This window comes from Typopeltis vanoorti, chromosome 9, assembly GCF_054136105.1.
Source record: "Typopeltis vanoorti isolate ZY-2024b chromosome 9, IOZ_Tvanoo_1.0, whole genome shotgun sequence".
Taxonomy (NCBI): domain Eukaryota; kingdom Metazoa; phylum Arthropoda; class Arachnida; order Uropygi; family Thelyphonidae; genus Typopeltis; species Typopeltis vanoorti.
In genome coordinates this window covers 140,531,767-140,548,455 of record NC_143557.1, presented here as the reverse complement: position 1 = coordinate 140,548,455, position 16,689 = coordinate 140,531,767, and the positions used below count along the sequence as shown (strand labels likewise).

Here is a 16,689-nt window from a genome sequence, read left to right as displayed (position 1 = left end):
ATATGCGAGAGACCGCTTGCATTTGAATGAGGAAGGACGTAGGCATCTGGAGAGATTGCTGTTCTGAACAAGTCAGTGTGTCCCAATGTGGATGATAGCAGGGGTGGCCTCTTGTGGAAATGGGCACTTGGGAGAAGGGGGACGACATCAGATAATGCTGAGCCCAGTGAAGTCTAGAGGGGATAATGCTGGGTATAGAAACAATGGCATTTTTATGCTTAATACCAATGCAAGGAGTATTTGGAATAAGGGAGATGAATTGGTGGCACTGATAGCATCAGACTAGCCAAAGATGATTGCAATCACAGAGACGTGGTTGACAGAAGAGGATATAATAACAGAAATAGAAGATGCTGGGTACAGCATTTTTCGGCAGGATAGGAAGGGAAAGCATGTTGGTGGAGTACTGTTTATGATACGTGACGACCTATGTCCTCTAAGAGTGGAGGCTTTGGAAAGCTGTGACACTAATGATTTTGATGCATATGGTGTGAGGTGGAGGTAGGCAACACAGGATATTTAGTGGGGTGCTGCTACAGACCAAGGAGGAGCACAGAGGGTGGGGTGGGGACCAGGAGATGTTGAGACAGTTGAGCGTGGCAAGTGCAAGAAGAATGATTGTTATGGGAGATTTTAACTACAGCAGTATAGATTGGAGAAAGGAAGATGCATAGCAATAAAGGAATGGAATTTCTAGAATTCTTGAGGGACAAATGTCTTAGGCAACATGTAGCAGAGGGAACAAGAGGTTCAAGAGTTTTGGATTTGGTTATAGCATCCGAAGAGCTGATAATAACTGAGATGACATCTCTCCCACCAGTTGGAGAGAGTGACCTGGAAAATGAATAGACATGCAGGGGTATCAAAGAGACGGGAATGTATGTGGAATTATAAAGCAGGTGACTATAATAGTCTTAGACGTCAACTTGGGGAAGTTTCGAGGAGGGAGGAATTGGAAGGCCGGGATATTATTAGTGCTTGGGAAATTGTGAAGGAATATTTGTTAGCAGCAATGGTAAGCTGTATTCCATGAGTAAAGAAGAGGACACAATTTGGAGTAAAGTGGATGACAAACAATATTAAACAGGAGCTATATGCGAAAAAGAGGCTATGGAAGAGATATAAGGAGACAGGTGAAGAGAAGATGCATGAAGAATATAAGACACAGGCCAGCAGAGTGACTAGTGTGAAAAGATCGGCCCTTAGATCCAAGGAAAATCCTAGGGAATTTTTTAGCTATATGGTCAGTAGGAGAAATGATTGTGGAAGAATGACATTGAGGGCTAAAAATGGAAATATAGTGACTGATGCAGAGGACATAGTGGAATTGTTCAATGAACACTTTATTGGAGTATTCATCCTGGAGGAGTCAATATGAATACTAGAGGGATAGAGCAGGTTCGAGGTTTAGAGGTACAGGAGGAGAGTGTGTTCCACATACTGAGTACTCTGGATGTTAGTAAAGCTGTGGGACTGGATGGTATTTCACTGCGCGTTTTGAGAGAATGTGCTAAGGAACTGACAGTGCCCTTGACCTGGCTTTTCAATGAAAGTCTGGCTGCAGGAAAGGTACCCATGGAATGGAAGGAAGGTAAGATAGTGCCATTGCATATGGGGGTAGCAGACTGGAAGTGTCTAATTATAGCCCAGTTTGTGTGTCATCAGTATTTGTTAAGATCTTGGAGAAAGTAGTGAGGGACCGTATACAGCATTGGGCAGATGAGGGTAATGTTGTCAGTGAGAGTCAACATGGATTTGTGAAGGGGCACTGTTGTTTTAGCAATACGCTAGCCTTTTATAATAAAGTTACAAGTGCATTAGATGAGGGAAAGGCATATACTGCCATTTTCCTAGACTTAGCAAAGCATTTGACAGGGTGCCACATGATAAGCTGATATTCAAGTTGCAGCACATGGGTCTGATGTCAGATTGGTCAACTGGATTCAGGATTAGCTGTCTGATAGGTAGCAGAGAGTTGTGTATGGTGGAGCAATATCAAAGAGGCAGAAGGTTACATGTGAGGTTCCACAGGGCTCAGTACTGGGACCTATATTGTTTAAGGATATTCGATTGTTTGCGGATGATGCGAAGCTGGGAAGGGTAATAATAATAGTGCACATGTGGTAGCCCTGCAAGAGGATTTGAACAAGCTATATAGATGGGCAAATGAATGAGGGTGTCAGTTTAATGCAGCAAAATGTAAGGTCTTGAGGTTTGGGACACATCGATGGGATGCTGCATACTCTATGGGAGGAGTTAAACTGGAGGAAGTAGGAGAGACAAGAGATCTGGGTTTGATGATTGATAGAAACCTGAAATTTAGGGGACATATTGCAAAGGTAGTGAAGGTAACACAGAGTATTGCTGCAATAATGAAAAGAACACTGACCTGCAGAGATAAAATGGTTATCATTCCATTGTATAAGACTCTGATCATTACTATTGTTCTCAAATCTGGTCCCCAGGATTTGAAGGGGATAAATTAACTGTGGAAAGGGTACAAAGGCAGATAACAAAGATGGTGTTGGGACTGTACAATGTTAGTTATGAGGATCGGCTGAGGGAATGTGGACTGCAGAGTTTGGTGGATAGAAGAAGGAGGGGTCATATGATTGAGACTTTTAAACTGTTGAGAGGTGGTTACAGGAGTGACACTGGGTAGTTCTTTCGCTTGGTTGAACAGGAAGGAGTCATCCCTGGAAGTTATGAAAGGAAACTGTGAGAAAGAGGGTGAGGAGTGATTTCTTTGCATGGAGGGTGGTTGAACCATGGAATGGATTGCCTGATGGAGTGGTGAGAGCAAGAACAGTCAATGCATTTAAGGAATGGTATGATAGACTTTGTGTTTCCTACGAGCGACCTCCCTAGATGAGTCTTGATAGACTTTGTGTTTCCTACGAGGGACCTCCCTAGATGAGTCTTGATAGACTCATCTAGGGAGATGAGTATTATTCAGGCCTCCATGGAGGCCTGAATAATAATAATAAATGTAGCCAACATATACTGTAAAACATGTGGGATTATACCAACTACTCTATATATAATTTTTTTTAACATCAACTAAGAGGTCCCAGGACCTATGACACAACAGTGCTGTATGTTGTAAAGTGTGAACACAGCATATATAAATACAGTGCACTAAATTGTTAAGAATAAATTTTTGCCTTCAGATTTTATCATCATCAGACCACCCTCCATGGAGTCAGCATACTCATTGTGAGAGGTTCAACCAACCAACAACATATTCATCATACTGAACTTTAATATCCTCCACACTTCCCTAAATTCATGACACATTCTGATGATGTGTTCCATCCCACAATTCTACATACAAAAAATCTATTCCTGCTACCCTTCTTCATCATGGCCTTATACAATTTCAAGGGATGGTCTCTTGTTCTTCTCCTCTCACCTTCTACTCTTTTTATAATTCCATCTGTATTAATCTGATAAAATCTCCTCACTTACTTAAATGTCTCTGTCATATCTCTTTTAGTCCTGTCCACCAAACTCTGTAATATTCTCCTGACCTATTTCTACAACAAACACTCAAGAGTCCTGATATTGCCTTAATCACATGTTTCTGGACTTTCTCCAATATTTCCACATCATAATGAAAACCAGGTAACCAAATATGAGGATAGCAGTGCAATATTGACAATGCAATGTACTCTGCAACACTTGCAATGTGGCTTCAACATTTTGGTTCACTATCAGCTGTCATGTCCAGACCTCTAATCCACTTCCTGAAGCATGATATTCATGGAGTACACAGACATATCTCTGCACTCCCAAAAGCACACCTTGCACTTAACATTAAAATAACCCTACTCATTTGTCCAAGCAAAAATTCATCTTCCAGAAGGGAATTTACATCTCGCAATGCTTCTTATAATTCTTCTCCACTTTGCATCATCAGCAATTAACTGAAGATACCCAGTCAATCCACATTAGATATCAATAACAAATAAGTTACACAGCAGGTGGTGACCCAAAAACAGAATCACAGGACACATCAATTACCTTCCTTTTTTGAGACACTGCTCCATCACACACAACTTACAAAGAGCCTATCTCCAATATATCTAAACAATTATTATCCATTCTCATCCTCGGCAGCTTGTACATTAACCTTCATCGTCATCAAATTCCTACCATGGGGTGTACAGGATATGATAGTGCCACATGAAAAATTTACATCATTACTAACTTCCTATCTACAATTTTCTTCCAAATCAGTCTGTTACTTATCAAGACTCCAACATTATCAGATCTTATATTTCTATCATCTAAGGCACATTGTACCATATCAATCCACCCCTGTCTTGGTCTTCCTTTGGGTCATTTTCCTGCCAACCAGGCAGAAAACACTTGTTTGGCTAAACTTTTCTCGCCCATTCGGTTTAAGTGACCATACCACCTAAGATTAGCTCTGTTAACGCATTCATGGCTGCTGACAATATCAAATTCTTTCCTAATATCCTCATTTTTAATATGATACTGCCATTGATGCCATCTGTTCATGCCTCTAATCTTTCTGAGGACTCTCATATCTGCGATCTCTAGTCTTTAGTCAAGTGTTTTACTTCTGACCCAGCCCTCAGATCCATAAGTTAAAATTGATTTGAACATTGTCTTGTATACAGTTAATTTAGTGTTCTGACTAATTTCTCTCTTATTCCATATGAATTTATTCAATTTACTTCCAACCATACCAGCTTTGTTGATTCTGTTGTCTATTTCCATATTTAATTTACCATCTTCAGTAAAAATTGTGCCTAAGTAGCTGAAATGTTTTACTTGTTCTATAGGTTCTCCATTCACAATGCAGTTGATATTTTCAATGTTTCTGCCTATTTTCATTGTCTTTGTCTTTTTATTGCTGACCTTCATACCATATCTATTACAACAGTTATCAATTTAGTCAGGGAATCTTGCAGACGTCTAGCAGATTTATTTAGAAGTATAACATCGTCCACATAAAGCAAAGAGCTGACATTAACATCTCTAATTTTGATATCATGTTTAGTACCACTTTCCTTCATAATGTGATCCATATAGATAATGAATAACAGAGGGGATAATGTACATCCTTGTCTCACACCAGATTTAACATTAAACCATATTCCTGTACTTCCTTCAATTCTAACTGCTGACTTACAACTCAAATAAAGACTAAGTATTGCTTGATATAAAGCCCCATTGACATAACTGTAGCGTATTGAATAGCTTCTGTCTTGGCACCTTGTCATATGCCTTTTCCAGATCGACAAAACTTAAATACAGATCTTTGTTATATTCCCATGATTTCTCCACTATTTGTCGTAAAAGTGAAGATCTGATCCTGCCAGCCTCTATTTGGCCTGAATCTAGCTTGTTCTTCACCAAGCTTTTCTTCCACAATTCTTATCAACCGTTTCTCAAGTATACTTGCATAAATCTTACCAGGAACACTCAATAGGGAAATATCTCTGTATTTCTCACATTCAGTTTTATTTCCCTTTTTATTTTTATATATGGGTACCATGAGAGCTCTGCTCCAATCATCAGGAATTTGCCCCTCTGTCCAGGCCTTCTGAACTATACAGTGCAGCCACTGTAAGACTTATATATACCACCATACTTCAGCATTTCTGGTCGAATATCATCTACTCCTGCAGCCTTTCCACATTTCAAGCCTTTGATGGCCTTTTCTACTTCAAGTATGGATATGTATTCCTGACTGTATGCTGGTTGAGTGTTTTTTACCACTGTACTATCACTGCTTGTTTCATTAGCAATTTTTCGAAGAAATTACTCCATACTTCAAGGATATCTCTTTCTCCTGTTTTCATGTCACCTTAATCACCTCTAACTCCTTTCACCTTTATCACCTTTCTCCTTTTAGCACTCTTTCTGCATTTCTAAGCTTCTTCAACAACCTCCAGAATATTTTGCCACCTTCTTGATATTTATTTTCCATGTTTTTTCCAAAGTCCTCCCATGACTTTTGTTTAGCTAGTTTTACACAGTATTTAGCATTCTTACATTTGTCTCTGTATTCTCTAAGAGCACAAGCTGACTTATTTGCCAGGAACTTTTGATATGCTTTCTTCTTTTCCTTCACTGCCTCGTTAACTTCCTGTGTCCACCATGGAGTTCTGATTTTTCTATCCTTGCAGACAAACTCACCACATACCTCTCTGGTTGAATCAATTAGGGTTTTCTTCAAGGTTTGCCACTGAATCTCCAAGGTTTGGTTCCTGTTCTCATACTTTCATTTTTTTCTTCAATAATCTTTGTGTATTTTAATCTACAGTTCACATCTGAGAGATGCTCAACTTTTATTCGCTTTAAAACTTTCTTACATGTCATTCTTTTCAATGTGAAATTCAATTTTATTCTGTTCAAGACTAAATAGTGATCACTTCCAATTTCAAATCGTCTATACACTCTGGTGTCCTGCAACAGGGAGAAAATATCACTATCAACAATAACATAGTCAATGAGACTTTTCTTATTCCTTTCCCCTTCTCTCCATGTGAATTTGTGCACATTTTTATGTTGGAACATGGCGTTAGTAATAACCAGTCCATGTCCTGAGCAGAAATCCAATTTTTGCATGTCTGACAATCATTTCCTACTCTGCTATTTAGATCCCCAACAAGGACCAACTTTTCCTTTCTCATTGTGTCAGTTGCTTTCTCTAAAGCCTCAAAAAATTCCTCCACTTTTACTTTAGTAGAACCTTCTGTGGGACCATAGGGACAAATAAGTCTCATTGTCCAGTTCCCCCATTCTCATATTTGCCCACATCACTCTACTTGAGACTGCCTGCCATTCAAAAAGATTAGCCTCGTATTTAGTGTTGAATACTATGGCTACTCCTTCTTTCCTTGATTGTCATTGCTGGAATATAACATTTTGTATTTATTGCTCAGAAAGATCTCACCAGTTTTTGTCTTTTTTTGTTTCAGTCACCTCTATCATGTCGATCTGGTACTTATCTAATTCCTGAGCTAGCTCCATTTCTTTGCTATTCAGGCTTCTTATGTTAATAGTACCAATCTTTAACTCTGGTGATGTTGAGTTGGGGTGTGTTTTCAGATTTGTGGTAAATCTATCAAATGATTTTGCATAGTCCAAGAATATTACTGTATGCAAATCTCCCTTATCCAACACATTCATCACCTACTGTTAAATGCAAGTAAATTACTAAAATGTATTCTTTACAAATCCATGCTGACCATCAGAAAAAATCCTATGTCCATTAACTGATGTCTGTACTACTTCAATCATCACCACCAACTGCTCCAATACCTGTTAAAAAGTGCCCCTAATAAAGTTGTTCAGGCTAAGCCTCAGTTCTGTCAAGGTTCAAAGGGTTTAAGGTAAAGTGGTGTTGGTTTAAGGTAAAATCCAGCAATGGATGGGTTATTATTATGGGTATCTCCATGGAGTCAGTAGACTCATTGCGGGAGACCCAAACTATCAAAACAACATCTATCATATCTCTTCTTGAATTCATTTACAGATGATGAACTCACAACTGAGTCAGACAATGCATTCCACTCATTCACCACCCTCCAGGTGAAAAACCTCGTTCTCGCACCCTTGTTAACCACACTTTTCCTTAATTTCCAGGGATGACCTCTTGTTCTTCCATCACTATTACACAGCTGAAACATTTCCTCTGCATCAATCTTATAAAAACCTTTTAGTAATTTAAATGTTTCTATCATATCCCCTCTTCTCTGCCTATCAACCAACCTCTGCAATCCATAAGCTCTAAATCAAATGGATAGGAAATACAATACTCTGTGAAAGGCATCATGGCTTTGTAAAAGGTAGGTCCTGCCTTAGCAATTTACTCACATTTTATAACATAACAGATAGATAAGGGAAATGGCTACACTGCGATACTGCTGGACTTGTAGAAGCATTTGACAGAATAGCGTACGAAAAATTATTACAAAAGTTTGAGCAATTGGGAATACCACTGCTACTAGATATAAAGCTAGTAGCAGTGGTATATGTCTGCCAGCTATCAGAGAGTAGTATATGGTGAAGTGACATCTAGGAGAATGGATCAGTACTCTAATTTGTATATTATTATTGTTATTATGTGACACCTCCAGGGAGTCCAAAGACTCATCGAGGGAGAGTGTGCCAACAGCATCGAACGATTGTCACCTTCCAACTACTAACCGTGCTCAAACTTGCTGAACTTTTTGCGTGAGCAATTAGTAACAGAGGCTCTACCAATCACCCAACCTTTCTATAAAGAATGATTTAAGGGGGAGGGACACTCAGTTGTTTACTAACTCACAGGGCAAGAGTTGATAAAGGTGATGTAGATATCCCACAGGATGATTAAATCAATAGCATTACGGGTAAAAGATAACGGTTCTCAATTTAATGTTGCAAAAAATAAGGTTATCCATTTTGGGTTGAAAAGATTATCTACTTTGTATCGCATTGATGGGATACAAAATAGAGGAGGCTAGGAACTTGCCTCCTCTACTTTGATGAGGCTAGGAACTTGGAGATAATAGCAGACAAAAAAGTCCAATTCAAGTGCATACTGCAAAAGTCAGTAAATTAACTCAAAGGATTACCTGAATGTTGAGAAACACACCAACAAGAAAAGACAGGGAGTAAGAATAAAATATATATATTTCCCTCCCTCCCTTAGCAAACTTCTATATGAAACATTTTGAAAACCAAGCACTCAACACAGCCACTCTTAAACCAACAGCTTGCCTGCACGATATGGTCGTGTTCGGCCCCCATGATCCAAATACATTAGATACATTTTTGGTGCATATTAACAGCCAACACTCTAAAATAAACCTTTGGAAAACATCTTTATTACATAGAAGTCGTTACAGGTCTGAGAGACTATTTTTAGAGTCAGCATCAGCTACGAAGCACCCCTCCTTACCTCAACAAGTATGGTTGTTGTCATTTTAATATGACAACATTATTAGTATGATATTGTCATATTGTCATTTTAAGAATTGATAGCCTGATTGCACTACATTAACTTTGTAGTTATCCAACCCATAGAGGGCACCATGTAAGGACATTATTTCTGTTGTCAGAATTTAAATTGTTTTCCTCAATTATGTAGTTTAGTGCTGTAAGGTTGGTGTCAGCAAGAGCATGCAGCTATAAAACTTTGTCAGATCATTTGAATGTGGACAAACCTCAAAAAGTGGATAGGACTAGAGCATACCCCCAGAAGTGACGTGTGGGCTTTGCATGCCCCCCCCCCCCACACAAAAAATGAGCAAGGGCTACCATATCAAGAGCAGGTGCAGCTAAAGAAGATAGCTCAGAGGAGAAGAGAAAAGTCAAAGTTGAAAAGGGCATCACACAGCAGTGGGGGGGGGGGGGGGAGGCACTGCCAAGTGGACCATATACTCTATAGAAGAGAATATGTGAAGGCAAATGATTGTGAACTAATACAAGGAGAGGCAGTGACAGTGTAGCATTAGTTTCTACTCTGCCAAGTGGAAATAAAAGGGGTAAAATAAAAGTAAGTGAAAGGGGCCATCAAAACATGATGGTGAAAGCTTGGAGAAAATGATCTTAGAGAAGAATTCATCAAGAAGGTACGAGCAATGATTGCTGAAAATGAACCAATGGAAGATAGAAAATAGGAAAACAAAATGAAAAAATAAAATGGAGAACATCTGTAATATTGGGAAATAGGTGTTGGGTCAGACAACAGGAAATATTAAGGTGGACAAGAAAATGTGGTGGTGGAGCAACGAGGCAAAAATGTGTTAGGGAAAAGAAAATGGCCAAACAGAAGTGGGACAGAGTAGGTGATGAGAATAGCAGAATAGAATAGAACAGTAGCAAGATCTAAAGCTGAAGTTTATGCTAACTTGTATGAAAGGCTGGATAATGAAGACGGTATCAAAAGGGCCCTCAGGATAGCTAGACAAAAGGAGTGGAAAAATAAGGATATATATACCAGGTATATATACCTGGACTCCTTGGTATATATATACAGGGTGTTCGGGATAAATTTGACAGTTTCGTAAGGAAAAAGAAAATCTTCTTTGTATCTATTAAATTTAATGAATTGACAAAAAAACATTACAGGCAGAGTTAATTACAATACTATCAACAAGATTTACTCAAAATAACCACCATTAGCATCGATCACAGCTTCAATTCTGCTTCGGAACCTCGAACAAGCTGATGCTACAGTCTCCCTGGGAAGGGCCGCAAAAACTGTTTTAATTTTATCCATTAACTGGGCTTTTGTATTACTGGAAGTGCGATTGGTGTCTTTTTTAACTGCGCCCCATACAAAATAATCCATGGGGTTAAGGTCTGGGGAGTTTGGAGGCCAAACATTTGGACTGGTGAAGTCGTAGAAATTTTCAGACAACCATTTTTGACTTTTCCCAGAGGTGTGGCAAGGGGCCGAATCCTGCTGCCATACATACGGCCTACCATTGGCTACCCTTGTTATCCAGGGCTTGACTACAGTTAGCAACTCCAAGAACAAAGCCCGAATTCCAATGCCAGGGTTCTTCAACACCTGTTCCTGCAGATTTGCGAGGAATTCTGCTGTACGAACGCAATCAGATCGTCTGCTAGGGATCTTTCTTCTTGCTACATCCTCGTAGTCACCATTGCAAGTCTCTAGTTCATGCCTGATTGTTTTTACTGTATTTCAGGGAGCATTGGGCAGCAGTCGTAATATCCTTATTTTGATGGTGGGCACGAATCATCATGATACAAGTTATTCTCTTCCATGATTCAGGTGGGTTCCAGCTATCCATCCTTTCTGACATCTTGTATATGAATGAAGAAGGGTCCAAACTTTTAAATGAAGAGAAGTGTGTGTTAATACATGTAACTTACGGAAAAATATAATTAATTATAAATATGTCAAATTTATCCCGAACACCCTGTATATATATAATAAGGAGTCCAGGATGATTAAGGGAGAAGATGGTACCATTATGTATTAAGAAATAGATGCGTTAGATAGATGGAAAGAATATTTTGAGAAATTAATGAATGAGGTAAATAGGGATATACAAAACGATGGAGAGATCTGGTCATGAGGACAATTCCTATCATAACAAGAATGGAAGTGGAGCAAATACTGACAAAGATGAAAAATGGAAAAACAGTTGGACCTTATCAGGTCCAACTGTCTTTCCATTTTTCGTCCCCACACAGGTATAGAAATGTCTATGTGGACTGGACATAACTTTTAACAGATGCCTTTAACAGAATCATTGAAATAAGAAAATGCTGGAGGAATGGAGGGACACACACACACACACACACACACACACACACACACACACACACACACACACACACACACACACACACACACACAGAGTATACTGGTTCCAATATATAAGAACAAAAGTGATATCCAGTCCTGTAACAACTACAGAGGAATTAAACTTATGAATCACACTATGAAGGTATGGGAAATGGTAATTGAGAAGAGTTTGTGAGAAGTTGGTGTCAATTAAGGCCTAAATCCTTGATATGCATGATGATGATGATTTTGTATGTAACAACAACTGGCTAGTTGCTGTTACATTAAAAAAAAAAAAAAAAACTTAATTATATTAGGATAACCAAGTAATTTTCTAAGCTTGGTTATTTTTACTCCTAATCCCAAGTAAGCAAACAGTTAAGTTTGCGCCTGAAACGTAGTTCAAGTCTAAAGATGGTACAACACCAGGGGCAACTCATTGTAAAGGTGGGTAAAGCTCTGATCACTATTCTTAGTATTTCCCATAATGTAAAGCACATCTCACTAAAAGATGTATACTGCAATACATTATGGGTGGGGTCACTACCCAGACCGGTTTCAACCTTTTTTGAGGTCTCCTCAGTGAGTAGCTAGACCCTAAATACCAAGGTTTCAGTAATACAGAGCCTTATCAACTTTACCTATACAAGTTGCTACAAGGTGTTTTTATTTTTAATAAAAATCTCTGGAGGAGATATAGATGAAAATGAATTTTTAACTTGGGGATATTATATATTAGGATAACCAAGTAATTTTCTAAGCTTGGTTATTTTTACTCCTAATCCCAAGTAAGCAAACAAAAAGTAAGGTTGAAACCAGTCTGGGTAGTGACCCCACTCATAATGTATTGCAGTATACATCTTTTAGTGAGATGTGCTTTACATTATGGGAAATACTAAGAATAGTAATCAGAGCTTTACCCACCTTTACAATGAGTTGCCCTGGTGTTGTACCATCTTTAGACTTGAACTACGTTTCAGGCACAAACTTAACTGTTTGCTTACTTGGGATTAGGAGTAAAAATAACCAAGCTTAGAAAATTACTTGGTTATCCTAATATACAATATCCCCGAGTTAAAAATTCATTTTCATTTAAAAACCTTAATTATTTTTAATTAAGGAGAAATGAACTGTTTAATTGTTTAATGGTTTTAAAATTATGGACAAAGAAATCATGCTCAATATTAAGTGTATTGTAGTTTATACAAGCATATTTATACAAATAATAATGTAGGTATGTAATTATTATTTTTTTTTCTCTCTAATACTTTTGTTTTTTTTTTAATCCATTTTTTATCGAGTTATTGAGAATTTTAAAAAATAGAAGGCAGATTTCACTCATCACTGATATAGTGAGTAATGATTATAACGAGGAACTTGTGTCAGTTCCCTAGTGCTCGTTATAACCAAGTTTGTTTGTATGTGTGTGTGTGCACGCGAGTATATATATATATATCAGGGGCGAATATTAGGGGTGTGCAGTGCTCATTCACCAAATAGCAATATCACTGATATTATATTTTTTCATTTATTCTCATTAAAGACTCCCCTATGGGAGTCTTTAATAAGAATAATTTCTAAAATTAAATACAATATACTAATGCTTCATGATGAGGACACTTTTCAACAAGTAAACATTGCATTGCATTCTCATTAATATTCTCGGGTGTGTGTTCAAAATACGTACACCTTGGAGCCCCTTGAAAAGATGTACAGATGGCGCAGTGGGTCAAATTCTTAGAGTTCTAGCAGTTTTAAACTGCTCAGAAGGCGAGGCAGGGTGAGCTCTGAGACAATAAGCACATAGAGGCTGTGATTGGTTATTGTGTCAACCAATCCAATTGAACATTGTCATTTGTCATGAGTTGCTGTTTTTGTTTTCTGAGTTTCATCTGTTTTGTGTGCGTGAAGTGTGTACTGATATGATAAGCAAGTTTTTTATATATAATATAGATAAGATTATATATATAATATAGATAAGTTTTTTATATATAATATAGATAAGATTATATATATAATATAGATAAGTTTTTAATATATAATTTCTGATAAATTTATAACATATTTACAATGGAAAACAGTATTATAGTCGAAGGAGGTAAGCCTCATCATCCTCTTCCAAATTTTACACCTTTGAGTAATTCAAATATTATTATTACAGGCCACTCCAAGGAGTCGATAGACTCATCGAGGGAGGCCCTAACATCATGTCAAGAATAACTATTCAACATTCACACAGTATCTATCATACCTCACCTTGAACTCATTCACAGTCATGGCACCCACAACAGACTCTGGCAGCTTATTCCACTCATTCCCCACTCTCTAAGCAAAAAACCTAGCTCTAACACCCTTGCTAACCACACTCTTGCCCAGCTTCCATGTATGGCCCCTAGTCCTCCCACCACCAGTCCTATTCTCAAAAATATCTTCTGAATTAATCTTATAGAAACCCTTCAGTAATTTGAATGTCTCAATCATATCATCCCTTTTCCACCTATCAAGGAAACAAAGAAAGATTAGAAAGAAAGACAAACAAAGATTAATAACGGCAGAAATGAAGTTTATGAGAAAAACTGCCAAGTATACTCTTAATCTACTCATATACCAACCAAATTTAGCATTCTCCTTCATTATTGTTTACTAATATACGGTATCTTAAAACAAACACTTGTCCCCCACTCTGAGCATATTTGGTTAGAATTAATTGATAAATTAAAGTATTCAAAGTTATCTTACAATTAATTGCATTAGACCAATTAAGATGTGCTAAACACTCTTAAAACTTTAATACGTCGATAAAAATGCAATCATACAGTCAAACTGACATGAATTTTGTAGAGTGGGTTGCATAAAACACAACAAAACACGGCCAACCAAAATGGGCATGTGATGCACCTGATACACACACACACACACACACGTTTTTTTTCTTCCTTGTTGGTGTTGTTTATACCGTAAATATGATGAATAATAATCGGGAGGTTATTCATCTTTATAAGGCTATGATTTGGCTGCTTGACTACTGTGCACAGATTTGATCACTGGGGTTTCTTGGGGATCAGGAGTGATGGAAAGGATTCAGAGATGTGTGACCAAACTGGTGATAGCTCTGTGGAATGCTCCTTTCGAGAATAGGATGAAGATGTGTGGACTGCAAAGTTTAGTAGATAGGTGCAAAAGAGGGGAGATGATAGAAACTTATAAGTTATTAAAGGGGTTCTATAAGTTTGATACAAAGGAAACTTTTCAATGTATGATGAATAGGAAAAGAACTGGGGAAGGTCTTTTAGCGGCATCAGAACCAGACAGATGTGGGCATATCGCCAGACATTCGGGAAAGCCAAGTAGGATGACCTCTATGAGTAACCTCGTGGATAAAGGCTAAGCAGAGATGTTCTGACCCCAATTCAAGGAAGAAGGATCAGGCTGTGTAAGACAAAAATGTGAATTAAGTGACGAATCTGTTAATCTTCCCAAGAGCTGGTGACGTACAGAATTTTGTTATTCCTTTCTCACTTAGAGTGAAGAAATGTTATATAGTTAGTGAGCAAGGACAATGTAGTATAGAACTCTTAGGTGATAATTGATGATAGCAGCGGCTTAACTCTACTGAGCATTTTGTTAGAGAAAGTTTATAGATGATTTGTGACAGGTATTTTATGTGAATAACTAGCATAACTTAGAAGAGATCTGAATGGATGAAATTTAAGACTTGTATATTGTGTAGTTTAATGCTTAATCTTATAGAAGGAACTAATGATTGTATCCAGTTGTGTTTTAGTTGGTTTAACTAGTTCTTTACTTTTAAAATGACATACTATTGACTGAGTGCATGAATGTAAATGTATAATCTTAAGATCTCAATAAATGTGCTTTGTGTTTTATACCTGACATTGGCCTGAGAATGAATTCAAATTACCACTCATAAAATCGGAACCTAAGTGGAGTAGAATAGATGTTTAAAAGCCACGATTGCAAACGATATTAAACATAGTTGATATCGAGAATTTCAGTACTAAGAATAAGTGTTGGATTCTTCACCTCTGTATGTTATCTGAAAGAGTTTCCCTGGTTAAGAATTCCTTCTAACGTAAAGATATTGGGTGGCGCTAGTGTCCTTGGTAAATGTGGCGGTCGAGTTTAGCTAGTCTAGAAAACGTGTTTTTAAAGTTAAATATAGTGTGGCTTTTTGTCACAAATTATGCTGCAATTGTGCATCGGTTAGAAACAAGTGTCCTTCAGTGGTATTATTGTTTAGAACTGTGTTGTATATATTGTGTTTTCACTGCCGTTTGTTTCACTATAACAACGTGTAAAGATGGCGTCCAACAAGAAACGTACGTCAGCGGCGCGCAGGACTTCTACTACTACACGAAAGGCTGGCTCAGCGTTAGATTTTTCGCAATGGATGCGTTGCGGAAACTGCTACATGTATGCACCGAAAAATGTGAAGGATCTGTGGTCGGTCTGGCAAAATGAGAAGAAAGAAAATGTCGACGTATGTGAGAAGTGTCGGGATAGGCTGGAGCGTTTAGGAATGGAAGCAGACATCGGGACCGTAGCGGAAGAACTTCGGCGGGAGTTTATGAAAATGAAAAATGACCTCCATCTTCTTCATGAGGAAGTGGAAGTGATCGGTAAGGAGATTCTGGAAGTTAAAGCTGAGTTTAATGTGTTAAACAGAGAAATTAGGACTATAGAGATTACTTTAGCTGAAGTAACTAGAACAGGGTTACATATGGGTGAGTCTTTGAATGATTCAGTAATAAATAGTATGGGAGTGATTGGGAGTCAACATAATAAAACCACAAGTGGCCTAGAAGAAATGAGATGTAGTGAGAGTGGGGGGGTAAGTAATAGAGAGTTGAGTAATGAAGCTGGGAGAGTCATGCTGAATAGTGTAGAGAATGAGTCCATGAGTGTGGACTTGAATGAAGTTAAGAGTGGTAAAATATATGGTGATTCTATGATTAAGGGTATGGAGAGTGGTATGCATGAGGAGTGCTGGGCTGATGGGACAATAGAAAGAGTGGCTTTAGCGATAAAGAGAGGGCATGAAACAGACAAGATGATAGTTATGGTGGGTACGAATGACCTGAGAGGTAGTATAAATCGGGTAGGAAAAGATTTAAGAACATTATTAGATATTGTGAAGAGGAAAAGTGTCAATGGGAGAATAGTGTGCGTGCTGCCTCGTTTTGACAATTATGAGTTAAGTAGACGAGCAATGATAATGAATGATATGATAGCAAGAATGTGCAGAAAAAGAGGTCTGGAGTTTGTTGATGTTTGGAGTGTGTTTGAAGGAAAAAGGCAGTTGTATGCTAGAGATGGACTGCATCTTAACATGGAAGGACATAAGCGATTGAAGGAGTTATTGTTTTCTGAACAGGTTGAAGTTA

The 16,689-nt window shown here is 38.0% G+C and overlaps 1 protein-coding gene across 1 annotated transcript in view; it reads right to left on the bottom strand.

Annotated features, from left to right (window-relative positions):
* Window positions 1-16,689, bottom strand: part of MYPT-75D (Myosin phosphatase targeting subunit 75D) — a 305,331-nt gene that overhangs the window by 52,382 nt on the left and 236,260 nt on the right. The window lies entirely within an intron of this gene.